At 46.6% G+C, this 18,050-nt stretch overlaps 1 protein-coding gene across 6 annotated transcripts in view; it reads right to left on the bottom strand.

Annotated features, from left to right (window-relative positions):
* The window catches only part of Ncald (neurocalcin delta), a 346,834-nt gene that overhangs the window by 158,506 nt on the left and 170,278 nt on the right, over window positions 1–18,050 (bottom strand). For all 6 annotated transcript variants that reach the window (XM_075961176.1, XM_075961171.1, XM_075961170.1 and 3 more), the window contains exon 3: window positions 1,616–1,666. The gene's annotated coding sequence lies outside the window, so the exon portion shown is untranslated. The remainder of the gene's footprint in view (window positions 1–1,615; window positions 1,667–18,050) is intronic.

Raw genomic sequence — 18,050 nt, 5'->3', positions numbered from 1 at the left:
CCCACATCGCCTGTTTTAACTACACTGATGGTTCGAAAGAGTTGTGACCAAACATTTAGAATAGACAGATATTAGACTTCGTCTTACGTTTGCCTCATGGTTAGAGTCAGGGAACATGTGGGGATGAAAATCCCAAAGGTAAAGTGTCCTTCTCACTATAGATTAAAGATGTCTCTTATTGATATGATGGTTCACCGTGATGTGAACCGTGATTCCCTGGTGGAGGTGAGACAGTAGAGGGCTTGCCTGGCAGGGACAAAGCTCTGGTCTCCATCCCCCAGAGCAGGGAACGCTTCTGTCTGACGTAGGATTGCTTCTTCCCCCTTCCCACTCTGCACTCTATAAGAAAATTAGCTGAGATTCTTCCACTGGGGGTGGGGGAAGATCCTAGCTGAGATTCTTCTACTGGGGAGGGGTCTCCACCATTTATTGTTTATCCACCCAATCATTGATATGAGCGCAGGTATGCATCCCTTAGGTTATAGCTCAAGGCTGTTTTATTTATTACGTGGCTGAAACTGTCCCAGCCATCGGGAGCTCTTGCAGCTGGGCCCCACGTTTGCGTGAGGGGCAGGTGGGGAACTTTTCTTTTTCATTTCTTCAGTTTCTAACACCATGGGATACTCTAAGCTTATCTTGTGCATTTCCTGCCCTCGTCTTAATCAACCCTTTACTCAAAGAACCCCGCTTTTACTGTAGAACAGACCTGGGAAGCAGAGTTTTATGTACAGGGAGCTCAATGCTATGGGGGTGTCGATGCTTTTAAAGCAAACCAGTGCTTCAGTCTCCACACAAGACACGCAGATGTTCCTACCCTTGTCATGTCATGTCCTCATTTCTGGACATGACAACTCATACCCATAATCCCAGCACTCAGTAGGGAGAGACAAAAGAAGGGCAGTAAGTTCATGGCCAGCCTGGGCTCCATAGTGAGTCTGGAGACAGCCTGAGCTGTGGAGTGAGATTCTGTCTTAACAAACCCCAAACACAGAACAATAAGAAATAAAATCAAACTTTAACAAGTATTTTAAATGGCAATCATATCAGCCAGCGAGGAGGTCCTATTAGAATCATTGTAAGGGAGAGGACATCAGGCCACAGAGAGGAGCTGACATAGGGGTAGCCACTAAGAGGCAGAGTCGGGGATCGAAACGAAGAACCCAGATCCACAGCTGGCGCACTTCCCAAGGCTCCACATTGCCTCACAATACGGAATGAGGGCTCACAGAGATGCTATCTCAAACTGCCAAGTCATCCAACCCATCTATACATTCCCCAAACATATATGTGCTCGTCAAGTGCCAGGCTCTGCTATGATTGATGCCTGGCACCGTCTGAAATACCGCTTGGATGATGGCCCAGCTTTAACATGTCAGGGGAGGTTGCTGTGTGTATCCCTGGAGGTAATCTGAGCGTTATTTTTTCATCTCTGTCCATTTATTAGTTCTATCAATTTTAAAGCGATGGCTCAGTGTTTCTCCTGTACATAAAACCCTCATTCCTTCTGCTGCTGTTCACCGATAAAATACTTGAACGAAACGATTTTCGTGAAAGCATTGAATAAAACACAGGTTCCCGTGTGCAGCCGAGAAGAGAATTCTAAATGTGCACTTACTGTGTGGCTGTCACTTTCAGGAGGCTCCACAGGACCGGAGTTGAGAATGATCTGAAAGAAACAGGCAACAGAACAGAAGTGAGCAACACCTTTCAGGGGCATCCTCGCAGTGCTCGAGGGGCGCGCCGGAGGCTTGGCTTCCTGAGTCACTGGCGCAGATCAACAAGATAGGCTCCTCTAGGACACAAGACAGAGCCAATACCATGGGAGGCCGGGATTGACTCCCTAACAGTTCCAGGATCCTTGGAAGATCCTGAGGATCTGAGGCCCTGAGGAGGAAGGACACTGGAGAAGACGGGTCCTCAGGGTTAGCGCCTAGCACCAAAGGAGATGCCTTCCATGTGTGTAAAACATGACTGTAAAATAACACACTGAGCAGTCACAATCCACAGTGCTGGGGACATTGCCCAGCCCATAAGGAGCTTGTCACACAGCCAGAGGACCCACATTTCATCCCTGGAATCCACATAAAGATGCCAGGCGTGGTGACACAGACTTGAGATCAGTGCTGGAGAGGCAGACAGGCAGAGCCCTGGGTTTGCTGGGGCTAGCCTACCCTACTACTAACTAGTTGTTATGACTAGCCTACCCTACTACTAACTAGTTGTTATGACTAGCCTATCCTACTACTAACTAGTTGCCATGGCTAGCCTACCCTACTACTAACTAGTTGCTGTGGCTAGCCTACCCTACTACTAACTAGCCTTGCTGTGACTAGCCTACCCTACTACTAACTAGTCTTGCTGGGACTAGTTAGAGGCCAAATGGAAGAGTCTGGCTCACAAACTAGGTAAACGGCTCCTGAGGAATGACACCCCCAGTGGTCCTTTGGTCTTCATGTGTACATTGCACATACATGCGTGCACACACAAAAACACATACACACACATATAAATCTTTTAAAGCATCAGTAAGGAATGGTAGATGGTTCCTTGGGGAAAAGCTCCTGTTGACTGAGCCTGCTAAGCTGGGTTTTATCTCAGGAACACATGGTGGAAGCAGATAACTAAAAGCAGAAAGTTAGATTCTCGGGACAATAGAGCCCAGGAGAATGAAAGGATCCAAGTGAGCCGCCTGGGAGGAGACCAACTCGGCGGGTCTGCGGAGAAAGCTCCGAGGCAGAAGATGGGGTCTCTAGACCCCACCACTAATGGACACGTGTCTGGAGTTTAAGCCCTCTCTTTGAAGAAAGGACATTTTAATACCTCTGGGGCCACCAGTCTAGACAATCCAATCGATCTCTATAATGTAATTCCAAAGCTACCAAGAGGCCAAAGCCCTCTAAGAAGATCTGCTTTAAAAATCCCAGCTGGCATCACTGAATTAGTAAGGATCAATGCTACCTTTACTGGGGGTAAAAGCCCAAGGACTGTACAATCATTCATCCTTCCTGATTGTTTTAAAGTTAAAACACCGATTGTAATAATTCAACATGAAAAGGTAACTGACGTGATAGAAAACATAACTGCTGAGTTCTGTGTGTTTGAGGATTTGGCGAGGCACCATTTGTGGCCACGCTCATCTCAGGCAGTACACCAAGGGCTCTTCCGAGCCTTGTCAGAGAACTGAAGGGAGTTGAGACAGAACTCGGAGCTTCTTTGCCTGCAGCTTATACCTTTGCCTACAGAATAGCGGCAATATATTTCAGCTGGCCAACAGTTGAACCTCTGAGTGTTCCAGAAGTGACCGATCTTCCTTTATGTTTAGTTTCAGCCATAGAATAATTCTGATGTAAAACAGATTCTTGTGAGTTTCTCACTTGAAGTCTATACATTTAATAGACACCATTGAAAAGCTTTGGCTTAAATAAAAGAAATCTCTCTGAGCACAATTTAGAACAGAAAAAAATATGACTGGATGATTTTTTATAGACTGTCCTTTAACTCAGTTATTTTGGAGACATCCAAGCATATAACTTCAAGGATGGCGTTCTGAAGCTTTTTCATTGCTAGGGTGTGGAAATGATAAAGAAAATCCACAATGGTTTGCATATTTTAAAGTATGTATAGTCAGCTCCATGTCAGGCTTTGAGAATTTACCGGGGGCAGGGTGAAATGGCAAAGCCAGTGAGCAATCTGACCCTGCCATGGAGCCCCACAGCATCACACCTAAGAGCTTGTGAAGGATCAGGGCAGCTGGTAAGCCAGCAGCACAGGCCAGGAGAATTCTCTTTTCTCTAAGCCTTTGCACTGGCTTCAGATCTTCCTACAGACCAGTGTACACTTAAAATGCAATCTACCTACCCATAGTCTACACACAGACCACTCTACATAGACACATGCTACCTACCTATAGTCTACACAGTCCACTCTACATAGAGACACATACTATCTACCCATAGTCTACACAGTCCACTCTACAGAGACACGTGCTACCTACCCATAGTCTACACAGTCCACTCTACATAGAGACACATGCTATCTACCCATAGTCTACACAGTCCACTCTACAGAGACACGTGCTACCTACCCATAGTCTACACAGTCCACTCTACAGAGACACGTGCTACCTACCCATAGTCTACACAGTCCACTCTACAGAGACACATGCTACCTACCCATAGTCTACATAGTCCACTCTACATAGAGACACGTGCTACCTACCCAGTCTACACAGTCCACTCTACAGAGACACGTGCTACCTACCCATAGTCTACACAGTCCACTCTACATAGAGACACATGCTATCTACCCATAGTCTACACAGTCCACTCTACAGAGACACGTGCTACCTACCCAGTCTACACAGTCCACTCTACAGAGACACGTGCTACCTACCCATAGTCTACACAGTCCACTCTACATAGAGACACATGCTATCTACCCATAGTCTACACAGTCCACTCTACAGAGACACGTGCTACCTACCCATAGTCTACACAGTCCACTCTACATAGAGACACATGCTATCTACCCATAGTCTACACAGTCCACTCTACAGAGACACGTGCTACCTACCCATAGTCTACACAGTCCACTCTACAGAGACACGTGCTACCTACCCATAGTCTACACAGTCCACTCTACATAGAGACACATGCTATCTACCCATAGTCTACACAGTCCACTCTACAGAGACACGTGCTACCTACCCATAGTCTACACAGTCCACTCTACATAGAGACACATGCTATCTACCCATAGTCTACACAGTCCACTCTACATAGACACATGCTACCTACCTATAGTCTACACAGTCCACTCTACATAGAGACACGTGCTACCTACCCATAGTCTACACAGTCCACTCTACAGAGACACATGCTACCTACCCATAGTCTACACAGTCCACTCTACAGAGACACGTGCTACCTACCCATAGTCTACACAGTCCACTCTACAGAGACACGTGCTACCTACCCATAGTCTACACAGTCCACTCTACAGAGACACGTGCTACCTACCCATAGTCTACACAGTCCACTCTACAGAGACACGTTCTACCTACCCATAGTCTACACAGTCCACTCTACAGAGACACGTGCTACCTACCCATAGTCTACACAGTCCACTCTACATAGAGACACATGCTATCTACCCATAGTCTACACAGTCCACTCTACATAGACACATGCTACCTACCTATAGTCTACACAGTCCACTCTACAGAGACACGTGCTACCTACCCAGTCTACACAGTCCACTCTACAGAGACACGTGCTACCTACCCATAGTCTACACAGTCCACTCTACATAGACACATGCTACCTACCTATAGTCTACACAGTCCACTCTACAGAGACACGTGCTACCTACCCAGTCTACACAGTCCACTCTACAGAGACACGTGCTACCTACCCATAGTCTACACAGTCCACTCTACATAGAGACACATGCTATCTACCCATAGTCTACACAGTCCACTCTACATAGACACATGCTACCTACCTATAGTCTACACAGTCCACTCTACAGAGACACGTGCTACCTACCCAGTCTACACAGTCCACTCTACAGAGACACGTGCTACCTACCCATAGTCTACACAGTCCACTCTACAGAGACACGTGCTACCTACCCATAGTCTACACAGTCCACTCTACAGAGACACGTGCTACCTACCCATAGTCTACACAGTCCACTCTACATAGAGACACATACTATCTACCCATAGTCTACACAGTCCACTCTACAGAGACACGTGCTACCTACCCAGTCTACACAGTCCACTCTACAGAGAGACACATACTATCTACCCATAGTCTACACAGTCCACTCTACATAGAGACACATACTATCTACCCATAGTCTACACAGTCCACTCTACATAGAGACACATACTATCTACCCATAGTCTACACAGTCCACTCTACATAGAGACACATACTATCTACCCATAGTCTACACAGTCCACTCTACATAGAGACACGTTCTATCTACCCATAGTCTACACAGTCCACTCTACAGAGACACGTGCTACCTACCCATAGTCTACACAGTCCACTCTACAGAGACACGTGCTACCTACCCATAGTCTACACAGTCCACTCTACAGAGACACGTGCTACCTACCCATAGTCTACACAGTCCACTCTACATAGAGATACATACTATCTACCCATAGTCTACACAGTCCACTCTACATAGAGACACATACTATCTACCCATAGTCTACACAGTCCACTCTACAGAGACACGTGCTACCTACCCATAGTCTACACAGTCCACTCTACAGAGACACGTGCTACCTACCCATAGTCTACACAGTCCACTCTACATAGAGATACATACTATCTACCCATAGTCTACACAGTCCACTCTACATAGAGACACATACTATCTACCCATAGTCTACACAGTCCACTCTACATAGAGACACATGCTACCTACCCATAGTCTACACAGTCCACTCTACATAGAGACACATACTATCTACCCATAGTCTACACAGTCCACTCTACATAGAGACACGTGCTACCTACCCAGTCTACACAGTCCACTCTACATAGAGACACGTGCTACCTACCCATAGTCTACACAGTCCACTCTACAGAGACACATGCTACCTACCCATAGTCTACACAGTCCACTCTACAGAGACACGTGCTACCTACCCAGTCTACACAGTCCACTCTACATAGAGACACGTGCTACCTACCCATAGTCTACACAGTCCACTCTACAGAGACACATGCTACCTACCCATAGTCTACACAGTCCACTCTACAGAGACACGTGCTACCTACCCAGTCTACACAGTCCACTCTACAGAGACACATGCTACCTACCCATAGTCTACACAGTCCACTCTACAGAGACACGTGCTACCTACCCATAGTCTACACAGTCCACTCTACATAGAGACACGTGCTACCTACCCATAGTCTACACAGTCCACTCTACAGAGACACGTGCTACCTACCCATAGTCTACACAGTCCACTCTACATAGAGACACGTGCTACCTACCCATAGTCTACACAGTCCACTCTACAGAGACACGTGCTACCTACCCATAGTCTACACAGTCCACTCTACATAGAGACACATGCTACCTACCCAGTCTACACAGTCCACTCTACAGAGACACATGCTACCTACCCATAGTCTACACAGTCCACTCTACATAGAGACACATGCTACCTACCTATAGTCTACACAGTCCACTCTACAGAGACACGTGCTACCTACCCATAGTCTACACAGTCCACTCTACATAGAGACACATGCTACCTACCCAGTCTACACAGTCCACTCTACAGAGACACATGCTACCTACCCATAGTCTACACAGTCCACTCTACATAGAGACACATGCTACCTACCTATAGTCTACACAGTCCACTCTACAGAGACACATGCTACCTACCCATAGTCTACACAGTCCACTCTACAGAGACACGTGCTACCTACCCATAGTCTACCCAGTCCACTCTACATAGAGACACGTGCTACCTACCCATAGTCTACACAGTCCACTCTACAGAGACACGTGCTACCTACTCATAGTCTACACACAGACCACTCTACAGAGACACATGCTACCTACCCATAGTCTACACAGTCCACTCTACATAGAGACACATGCTATCTACCCATAGTCTACACAGTCCACTCTACAGAGACACGTGCTACCTACCCATAGTCTACACAGTCCACTCTACATAGAGACACGTGCTACCTACCCATAGTCTACACACAGACCACTCTACAGAGACACGTGCTACCTACCCATAGTCTACACAGTCCACTCTACATAGAGACACGTGCTACCTACCCATAGTCTACACAGTCCACTCTACAGAGACACGTGCTACCTACTCATAGTCTACACAGTCCACTCTACAGAGACACGTGCTACCTACCCATAGTCTACACAGTCCACTCTACAGAGACACGTGCTACCTACTCATAGTCTACACAGTCCACTCTACAGAGACACATGCTACCTACCCATAGTCTACACAGTCCACTCTACAGAGACACGTGCTACCTACCCATAGTCTACACAGTCCACTCTACATAGAGACACGTGCTACCTACCCATAGTCTACACAGTCCACTCTACAGAGACACGTGCTACCTACCCATAGTCTACATAGTCCACTCTACAGAGACACATGCTACCTACCCATAGTCTACACAGTCCACTCTACAGAGACAGGTGCTACCTACCCATAGTCTACACAGTCCACTCTACATAGAGACACGTGCTACCTACCCATAGTCTACACAGTCCACTCTACAGAGACACGTGCTACCTACCCATAGTCTACACAGTCCACTCTACAGAGACACGTGCTACCTACCCATAGTCTACACAGTCCACTCTACAGAGACACGTGCTACCTACCCATAGTCTACACAGTCCACTCTACAGAGACACGTGCTACCTACCCATAGTCTACACAGTCCACTCTACATAGAGACACATACTATCTACCCATAGTCTACACAGTCCACTCTACATAGAGACACGTGCTACCTACCCATAGTCTACACAGTCCACTCTACATAGAGACACGTGCTACCTACCCATAGTCTACACAGTCCACTCTACATAGAGACACGTGCTACCTACCCATAGTCTACACAGTCCACTCTACAGAGACACGTGCTACCTACCCATAGTCTACACAGTCCACTCTACATAGAGACACATGCTACCTACCCATAGTCTACACAGTCCACTCTACAGAGACACGTGCTACCTACCCATAGTCTACACAGTCCACTCTACATAGAGACACATACTATCTACCCATAGTCTACACAGTCCACTCTACATAGAGACACGTGCTACCTACCCATAGTCTACACAGTCCACTCTACAGAGACACGTGCTACCTACCCATAGTCTACACAGTCCACTCTACATAGAGACACATACTATCTACCCATAGTCTACACAGTCCACTCTACATAGAGACACGTGCTACCTACCCATAGTCTACACAGTCCACTCTACATAGAGACACATACTATCTACCCATAGTCTACACAGTCCACTCTACATAGAGACACGTGCTACCTACCCATAGTCTACACAGTCCACTCTACAGAGACACGTGCTACCTACCCATAGTCTACACAGTCCACTCTACATAGAGACACATACTATCTACCCATAGTCTACACAGTCCACTCTACAGAGACACGTGCTACCTACCCATAGTCTACACAGTCCACTCTACATAGAGACACGTGCTACCTACCCATAGTCTACACAGTCCACTCTACAGAGACACATGCTACCTACCTATAGTCTACACAGTCCACTCTACATAGAGATACATACTATCTACCCATAGTCTACACAGTCCACTCTACAGAGACACGTGCTACCTACCCATAGTCTACACAGTCCACTCTACATAGAGACACGTGCTACCTACCCATAGTCTACACAGTCCACTCTACAGAGACACGTGCTACCTACCCAGTCTACACAGTCCACTCTACAGAGACACGTGCTACCTACCCATAGTCTACACAGTCCACTCTACAGAGACACATGCTACCTACCTATAGTCTACACAGTCCACTCTACATAGAGACACATACTATCTACCCATAGTCTACACAGTCCACTCTACAGAGACACGTGCTACCTACCCATAGTCTACACAGTCCACTCTACAGAGACACGTGCTACCTACCCATAGTCTACACAGTCCACTCTACAGAGACACGTGCTACCTACCCATAGTCTACACAGTCCACTCTACAGAGACACGTGCTACCTACCCATAGTCTACACAGTCCACTCTACAGAGACACGTGCTACCTACCCATAGTCTACACAGTCCACTCTACAGAGACACGTGCTACCTACCCATAGTCTACACAGTCCACTCTACAGAGACACGTGCTACCTACCCATAGTCTACACAGTCCACTCTACATAGAGACACGTTCTACCTACCCATAGTCTACACAGTCCACTCTACATAGAGACACATGCTATCTACCCATAGTCTACACAGTCCACTCTACATAGAGATACATGCTATCTACCCATAGTCTACACAGTCCACTCTACAGAGACACGTGCTACCTACCCATAGTCTACACAGTCCACTCTACAGAGACACGTGCTACCTACCCATAGTCTACACAGTCCACTCTACAGAGACACGTGCTACCTACCCATAGTCTACACAGTCCACTCTACAGAGACACGTGCTACCTACCCATAGTCTACACAGTCCACTCTACATAGAGATACATGCTATCTACCCATAGTCTACACAGTCCACTATACAGAGACACGTGCTACCTACCCATAGTCTACACAGTCCACTCTACAGAGACACGTGCTACCTTCCCAGTCTACACAGTCCACTCTACAGAGACACGTGCTACCTACCCATAGTCTACACAGTCCACTCTACATAGAGACACGTTCTACCTACCCATAGTCTACACAGTCCACTCTACATAGAGACACATGCTATCTACCCATAGTCTACACAGTCCACTCTACATAGAGATACATGCTATCTACCCATAGTCTACACAGTCCACTCTACAGAGACACGTGCTACCTACCCATAGTCTACACAGTCCACTCTACAGAGACACGTGCTACCTACCCATAGTCTACACAGTCCACTCTACAGAGACACGTGCTACCTACCCATAGTCTACACAGTCCACTCTACAGAGACACGTGCTACCTACCCATAGTCTACACAGTCCACTCTACATAGAGATACATGCTATCTACCCATAGTCTACACAGTCCACTATACAGAGACACGTGCTACCTACCCATAGTCTACACAGTCCACTCTACAGAGACACGTGCTACCTACCCATAGTCTACACAGTCCACTCTACAGAGACACGTGCTACCTACCCATAGTCTACACAGTCCACTCTACAGAGACACGTGCTACCTACCCATAGTCTACACAGTCCACTCTACATAGAGATACATGCTATCTACCCATAGTCTACACAGTCCACTATACAGAGACACGTGCTACCTACCCATAGTCTACACAGTCCACTCTACAGAGACACGTGCTACCTACCCATAGTCTACACAGTCCACTCTACATAGAGACACATACTATCTACCCATAGTCTACACAGTCCACTCTACATAGAGACACGTTCTATCTACCCATAGTCTACACAGTCCACTCTACAGAGACACGTGCTACCTACCCATAGTCTACACAGTCCACTCTACATAGAGACACGTGCTACCTACCCATAGTCTACACAGTCCACTCTACAGAGAGACGTGCTACCTACCCATAGTCTACACAGTCCACTCTACATAGAGACACATACTATCTACCCATAGTCTACACAGTCCACTCTACATAGAGACACATACTATCTACCCATAGTCTACACAGTCCACTCTACATAGAGACACATGCTATCTACCCATAGTCTACACAGTCCACTCTACAGAGACACGTGCTACCTACCCATAGTCTACACAGTCCACTCTACAGAGACACGTGCTACCTACCCATAGTCTACACAGTCCACTCTACAGAGACACGTGCTACCTACCCATAGTCTACACAGTCCACTCTACATAGAGATACATACTATCTACCCATAGTCTACACAGTCCACTCTACATAGAGACACATACTATCTACCCATAGTCTACACAGTCCACTCTACAGAGACACGTGCTACCTACCCATAGTCTACACAGTCCACTCTACAGAGACACGTGCTACCTACCCATAGTCTACACAGTCCACTCTACATAGAGATACATACTATCTACCCATAGTCTACACAGTCCACTCTACATAGAGACACATACTATCTACCCATAGTCTACACAGTCCACTCTACATAGAGACACATGCTACCTACCCATAGTCTACACAGTCCACTCTACATAGAGACACATACTATCTACCCATAGTCTACACAGTCCACTCTACATAGAGACACGTGCTACCTACCCAGTCTACACAGTCCACTCTACAGAGAGACACATACTATCTACCCATAGTCTACACAGTCCACTCTACATAGAGACACGTGCTACCTACCCATAGTCTACACAGTCCACTCTACATAGAGACACGTGCTACCTACCCAGTCTACACAGTCCACTCTACAGAGAGACACATACTATCTACCCATAGTCTACACAGTCCACTCTACAGAGACACGTGCTACCTACCCATAGTCTACACAGTCCACTCTACATAGAGACACGTGCTACCTACCCATAGTCTACACAGTCCACTCTACAGAGACACATGCTACCTACCCATAGTCTACACAGTCCACTCTACAGAGACACGTGCTACCTACCCATAGTCTACACAGTCCACTCTACAGAGACACGTGCTACCTACCCATAGTCTACACAGTCCACTCTACAGAGACACATGCTACCTACCCATAGTCTACACAGTCCACTCTACAGAGACACGTGCTACCTACCCATAGTCTACACAGTCCACTCTACAGAGACACGTGCTACCTACCCATAGTCTACACAGTCCACTCTACAGAGAGACACATGCTATCTACCCATAGTCTACACAGTCCACTCTACAGAGACACGTGCTACCTACCCATAGTCTACACAGTCCACTCTACAGAGACACATGCTACCTACCCATAGTCTACACAGTCCACTCTACAGAGACACGTGCTACCTACCCAGTCTACACAGTCCACTCTACAGAGACACATGCTACCTACCCATAGTCTACACAGTCCACTCTACAGAGACACGTGCTACCTACCCATAGTCTACACAGTCCACTCTACATAGAGACACGTGCTACCTACCCATAGTCTACACAGTCCACTCTACAGAGACACGTGCTACCTACCCATAGTCTACACAGTCCACTCTACATAGAGACACATGCTACCTACCCATAGTCTACACAGTCCACTCTACAGAGACACGTGCTACCTACCCATAGTCTACACAGTCCACTCTACATAGACACGTGCTACCTACCCATAGTCTACACAGTCCACTCTACATAGAGACACATGCTATCTACCCATAGTCTACACAGTCCACTCTACAGAGACACGTGCTACCTACCCATAGTCTACACAGTCCACTCTACATAGAGACACGTGCTACCTACCCATAGTCTACACAGTCCACTCTACAGAGACACGTGCTACCTACCCATAGTCTACACAGTCCACTCTACATAGACACGTGCTACCTACCCATAGTCTACACAGTCCACTCTACATAGAGACACATGCTACCTACCCATAGTCTACACAGTCCACTCTACAGAGACACGTGCTACCTACCCATAGTCTACACAGTCCACTCTACATAGAGACACGTGCTACCTACCCATAGTCTACACAGTCCACTCTACAGAGACACGTGCTACCTACCCATAGTCTACACAGTCCACTCTACATAGAGACACATGCTACCTACCCATAGTCTACACAGTCCACTCTACAGAGACACATGCTACCTACCCATAGTCTACACAGTCCACTCTACAGAGACACGTGCTACCTACCCAGTCTACACAGTCCACTCTACAGAGACACATGCTACCTACCCATAGTCTACACAGTCCACTCTACAGAGACACGTGCTACCTACCCATAGTCTACACAGTCCACTCTACATAGAGACACGTGCTACCTACCCATAGTCTACACAGTCCACTCTACAGAGACACGTGCTACCTACCCATAGTCTACACAGTCCACTCTACAGAGAGACACGTGCTACCTACCCATAGTCTACACAGTCCACTCTACAGAGACACGTGCTACCTACCCATAGTCTACACAGTCCACTCTACATAGAGACACATGCTACCTACCCAGTCTACACAGTCCACTCTACAGAGACACATGCTACCTACCCAGTCTACACAGTCCACTCTACATAGAGACACGTGCTACCTACCCATAGTCTACACAGTCCACTCTACAGAGACACGTGCTACCTACCCATAGTCTACACAGTCCACTCTACATAGAGACACGTTCTATCTACCCATAGTCTACACAGTCCACTCTACAGAGACACGTGCTACCTACCCAGTCTACACAGTCCACTCTACATAGAGACACATACTATCTACCCATAGTCTACACAGTCCACTCTACATAGAGACACATGCTATCTACCCATAGTCTACACAGTCCACTCTACAGAGACACGTGCTACCTACCCATAGTCTACACAGTCCACTCTACATAGAGACACATGCTACCTACCCAGTCTACACAGTCCACTCTACAGAGACACATGCTACCTACCCAGTCTACACAGTCCACTCTACATAGAGACACGTGCTACCTACCCATAGTCTACACAGTCCACTCTACAGAGACACGTGCTACCTACCCATAGTCTACACAGTCCACTCTACATAGAGACACGTTCTATCTACCCATAGTCTACACAGTCCACTCTACAGAGACACGTGCTACCTACCCAGTCTACACAGTCCACTCTACATAGAGACACATACTATCTACCCATAGTCTACACAGTCCACTCTACATAGAGACACATGCTATCTACCCATAGTCTACACAGTCCACTCTACATAGAGACACGTGCTACCTACCCATAGTCTACACAGTCCACTCTACAGAGACACATGCTACCTACCCATAGTCTACACAGTCCACTCTACATAGAGACACATGCTATCTACCCATAGTCTACACAGTCCACTCTACATAGAGACACGTGCTACCTACCCATAGTCTACACAGTCCACTCTACAGAGACACGTGCTACCTACCCATAGTCTACACAGTCCACTCTACAGAGACACGTGCTACCTACCCATAGTCTACACAGTCCACTCTACATAGAAACACATACTATCTACCCATAGTCTACACAGTCCACTCTACAGAGAGACACATGCTATCTACCCATAGTCTACCCACAGACCTCTCTACATAGAGACACATGCTACCTACAAACACATGTGCCTGGGACCAGGGGAGACGATTCACATCCAGAGTGTTCTGCTACGCACCTTCCTAATTTATGCTACGACTGGGAAGACAGAGGATGGGGGATGATGGAAGCTCCAGGAGGCTGAGGTCCTGAGCATCTGTTAGCAGGGGGTTGATCAGAATGACCACATGCTGTGGACACACGAAGAGGAATATGCCGTCATCCTCCTAAATCTATTTACAGTTGGCTTCAACTTTTCCTTTAAGATCTCTGCTGGGAAGCTTTACGGTTTATGAAGAAGCAGATGAATGTTGCTGGTTAAATTGACTTTTCCATCAGCCCAGAGCAAACTCTTTTATGACAGTGATAAGGCTTAAGATATTTTCTATTTGAATATGCAAATCTCCAAGTTGGTGTGCTGTGGAGGCTTTAGGGGCTGTCAGCATCTGGATCGAGCATGACGTGGAGCAGTTTCAGTGTTGTGGGGAGGCGCTGTGGAGCTGCAGTATTCCTGAGGCACTACCGCCAAGCCCTGGTCAGCCCTGCCATCCCTCCACGCTAGTAGGAATGGGACGAGTCAATGGCCCATCAGGCATGTATACAATTTTTCATCTGAAACCTGGCATTTTTACAGAGCAATACGTTTTTTAAAGTCTTGTAAACAGCCCATCGCTCCTTACATTTCTTTTTCATGGGATTTAAAGTATGTTTGATAACTCATGCCTCAAATTCAACCTTAGTTTTCCTCAGGAAGTGGGAAATGTTTAATATTTATTCATCTGGAAAAAATGTACCATGCCCCAAACACAATTAAACTGAAAACAGATGATGTTCATCTTCCCAGGGGCATTTAGCATAAGCTAAATATACTCACAACACAGCTGACCATCTCAAACACGGCACCGGAACCAAAGCTGTGTCAAGGACAGCCTTGTCATTGAGGAGCCACACATCCTGCAAGGAGGGGACATCTGAGTGCCACGCTTTACAGAGGCAGCTAATAATTGTTTTCAATTTTTCTTTCATTTCAACGAAAAATGATTGCCGAGAAGACAGCACCATGCACGGGTGCCATGGCATGCGGGACGAGGACAGAGATAACTTCCAGAGTCCCTTCTCTTTCCCTCATGGGCTCCAGAGATTGAACTCGGGCTGTCGGATTTGTGGAGAAGATGCCTTTGCCCACAAAGACGACGCACCAGTGCACAAAACTATTTCAAAGCCTTTCCTCGTCTCACTTTCTGCTTTTAGCCTGAGTCCACAGAGGAGGATTAATCTGGCTCTTTCAAATGTGGTAAACATGAGCATTAACTATAGATAGAGTGATTTAATAGGGTTCTAACTTGTCTTTTAAAAACCATTTCTGGGCCTGCTAGCGCAGCTCCATAACCAAGTGCATGCTTAGCATGCACTAAGGTCTTGGGTTTGATCTCTGTTAGAAACAAAATAAAACAAAACTGTGTTACTGCCATTGCTACCATTTTATCTGGACTAGGTCCTCCCAGGGCTGGGCTTCATTCTGATGTCATCATTCTGTGACTTAAGTCACAAGGCGTGATTACTTCTCTTATTTATGGTCTACAGTTGATCTAAAACCCAGAAAGTGAATGTATGTATACACACACACACACACACACACACACACACACACACACACACACATATATATTTAAAATGGACACCAAGAAACCAGCCTGATTCCAGAGAACAGAGATTGGCTGCATGGGATTAAACAAAGGTCTTCTTTAGACAACCAGCATGCTCCAAAATGTCACAGAGGACATGGAGGGCTCAGAGACAGTTCTCTCCTCTGTCAGGTCGCCTGCAATGGAACACTCTGGAAAGGGCTTGGCTGGCTCAATTAAGGAAAATGCAATCACCCAGTAGTCAAATCACGAGGGTGTCTTATCTAGGGAATGCTGAAGTGCTCACTCCTAAGGAGAGAAGCCAGCCCATCATTTACTACAGACAAATGAAGTCATCAAAAGAGGATAGGTAGAAGACAGATTCACGAACAGGGCAACCTTCTCCGTCTTCGACGTTTTCCATGGGCATTGACCGTTAGCCCCATTACCACATAATGGGTATATTTCTTTTGTGTTTCTCTGTCTATCCTCACTGGGAAGGAAGTCTTTGAGGACATAAACATGTCTGGTTCATTGATGTAAGCTGATAATTGCTACAGATCCCGTCAGCATGCACTGACTCAATGACGACATGAACGGGTCAACAGTGCAGAAGCCACTCATAGAAAATCATTGAGAAGACAGAGGGAGAGGGTGCTGGGTTACAACAGAGAACAACTAAATGTGGGCAGGGAAGAGGCCAAACAGGAGTCAGAAGATGTCGGTGTGAGGGTCATTTTGTCTAGTCAGCATCTGAGCCTTCTAGAACTGTCTGCCCTGAGTCCCCATGGCTCTGGTCCTCAAGCAGGCCCACGCTCCTCTCCTTACCATGGATGGGCCCAAGCACAAGGCAGAAGCTGGTTCTCTCCGGATATTTAAGCTGCAGCTAACAACAGCACAGGGAGTTGGGCCGCCAGTCACCACAGTGCCTTGGAAAGACCGTTCATGTCTCCCGCCTCCTCTTTCCCAAGGCCTATTTATTTATTCAGCAGCTAACATTCTATAAGCCACTGATATCCTCCTCATGGCCTCTGGTTTTCAAAAATGATTCCAGTTTCTCAGCACACATCTGTTGACATAGTGTATATTTCTATGCTTACAGGAGGGTGATTAAAAGGAAATCAAATGCATTTTAAAGGCCTTGCAATGATGAATTAATACCAAATACTGACTGTTCACAAGTATAGAGCCAAACCCCTTATATGAGTTGGCCAACTCACTCTTCAGAAGCATCCCTAAGTCGTGACGATTCCCAGTTTAAAATAAAAAGACTGGGATGTAAATGGACTGCATGCAAATGGATGGGAATAGAAAACATTATCCTGACCCAAAAAGAGGAACATGGGATGTACTCACTCATATTTGGTTTCTAGCCATAAATAAAGGACACTGAGCCTATAATTTGTGATCCTAGAGAAGCTAAATAAGAAGGTGAACCCAAAGAAAGACATATAG

Source organism: Microtus pennsylvanicus, chromosome 2 (assembly GCF_037038515.1).
Source record: "Microtus pennsylvanicus isolate mMicPen1 chromosome 2, mMicPen1.hap1, whole genome shotgun sequence".
Classification (NCBI taxonomy): domain Eukaryota; kingdom Metazoa; phylum Chordata; class Mammalia; order Rodentia; family Cricetidae; genus Microtus; species Microtus pennsylvanicus.
The sequence above is the reverse complement of the archived record's forward strand: the minus strand, read 5'-3'. Positions and strand labels throughout refer to the sequence as shown.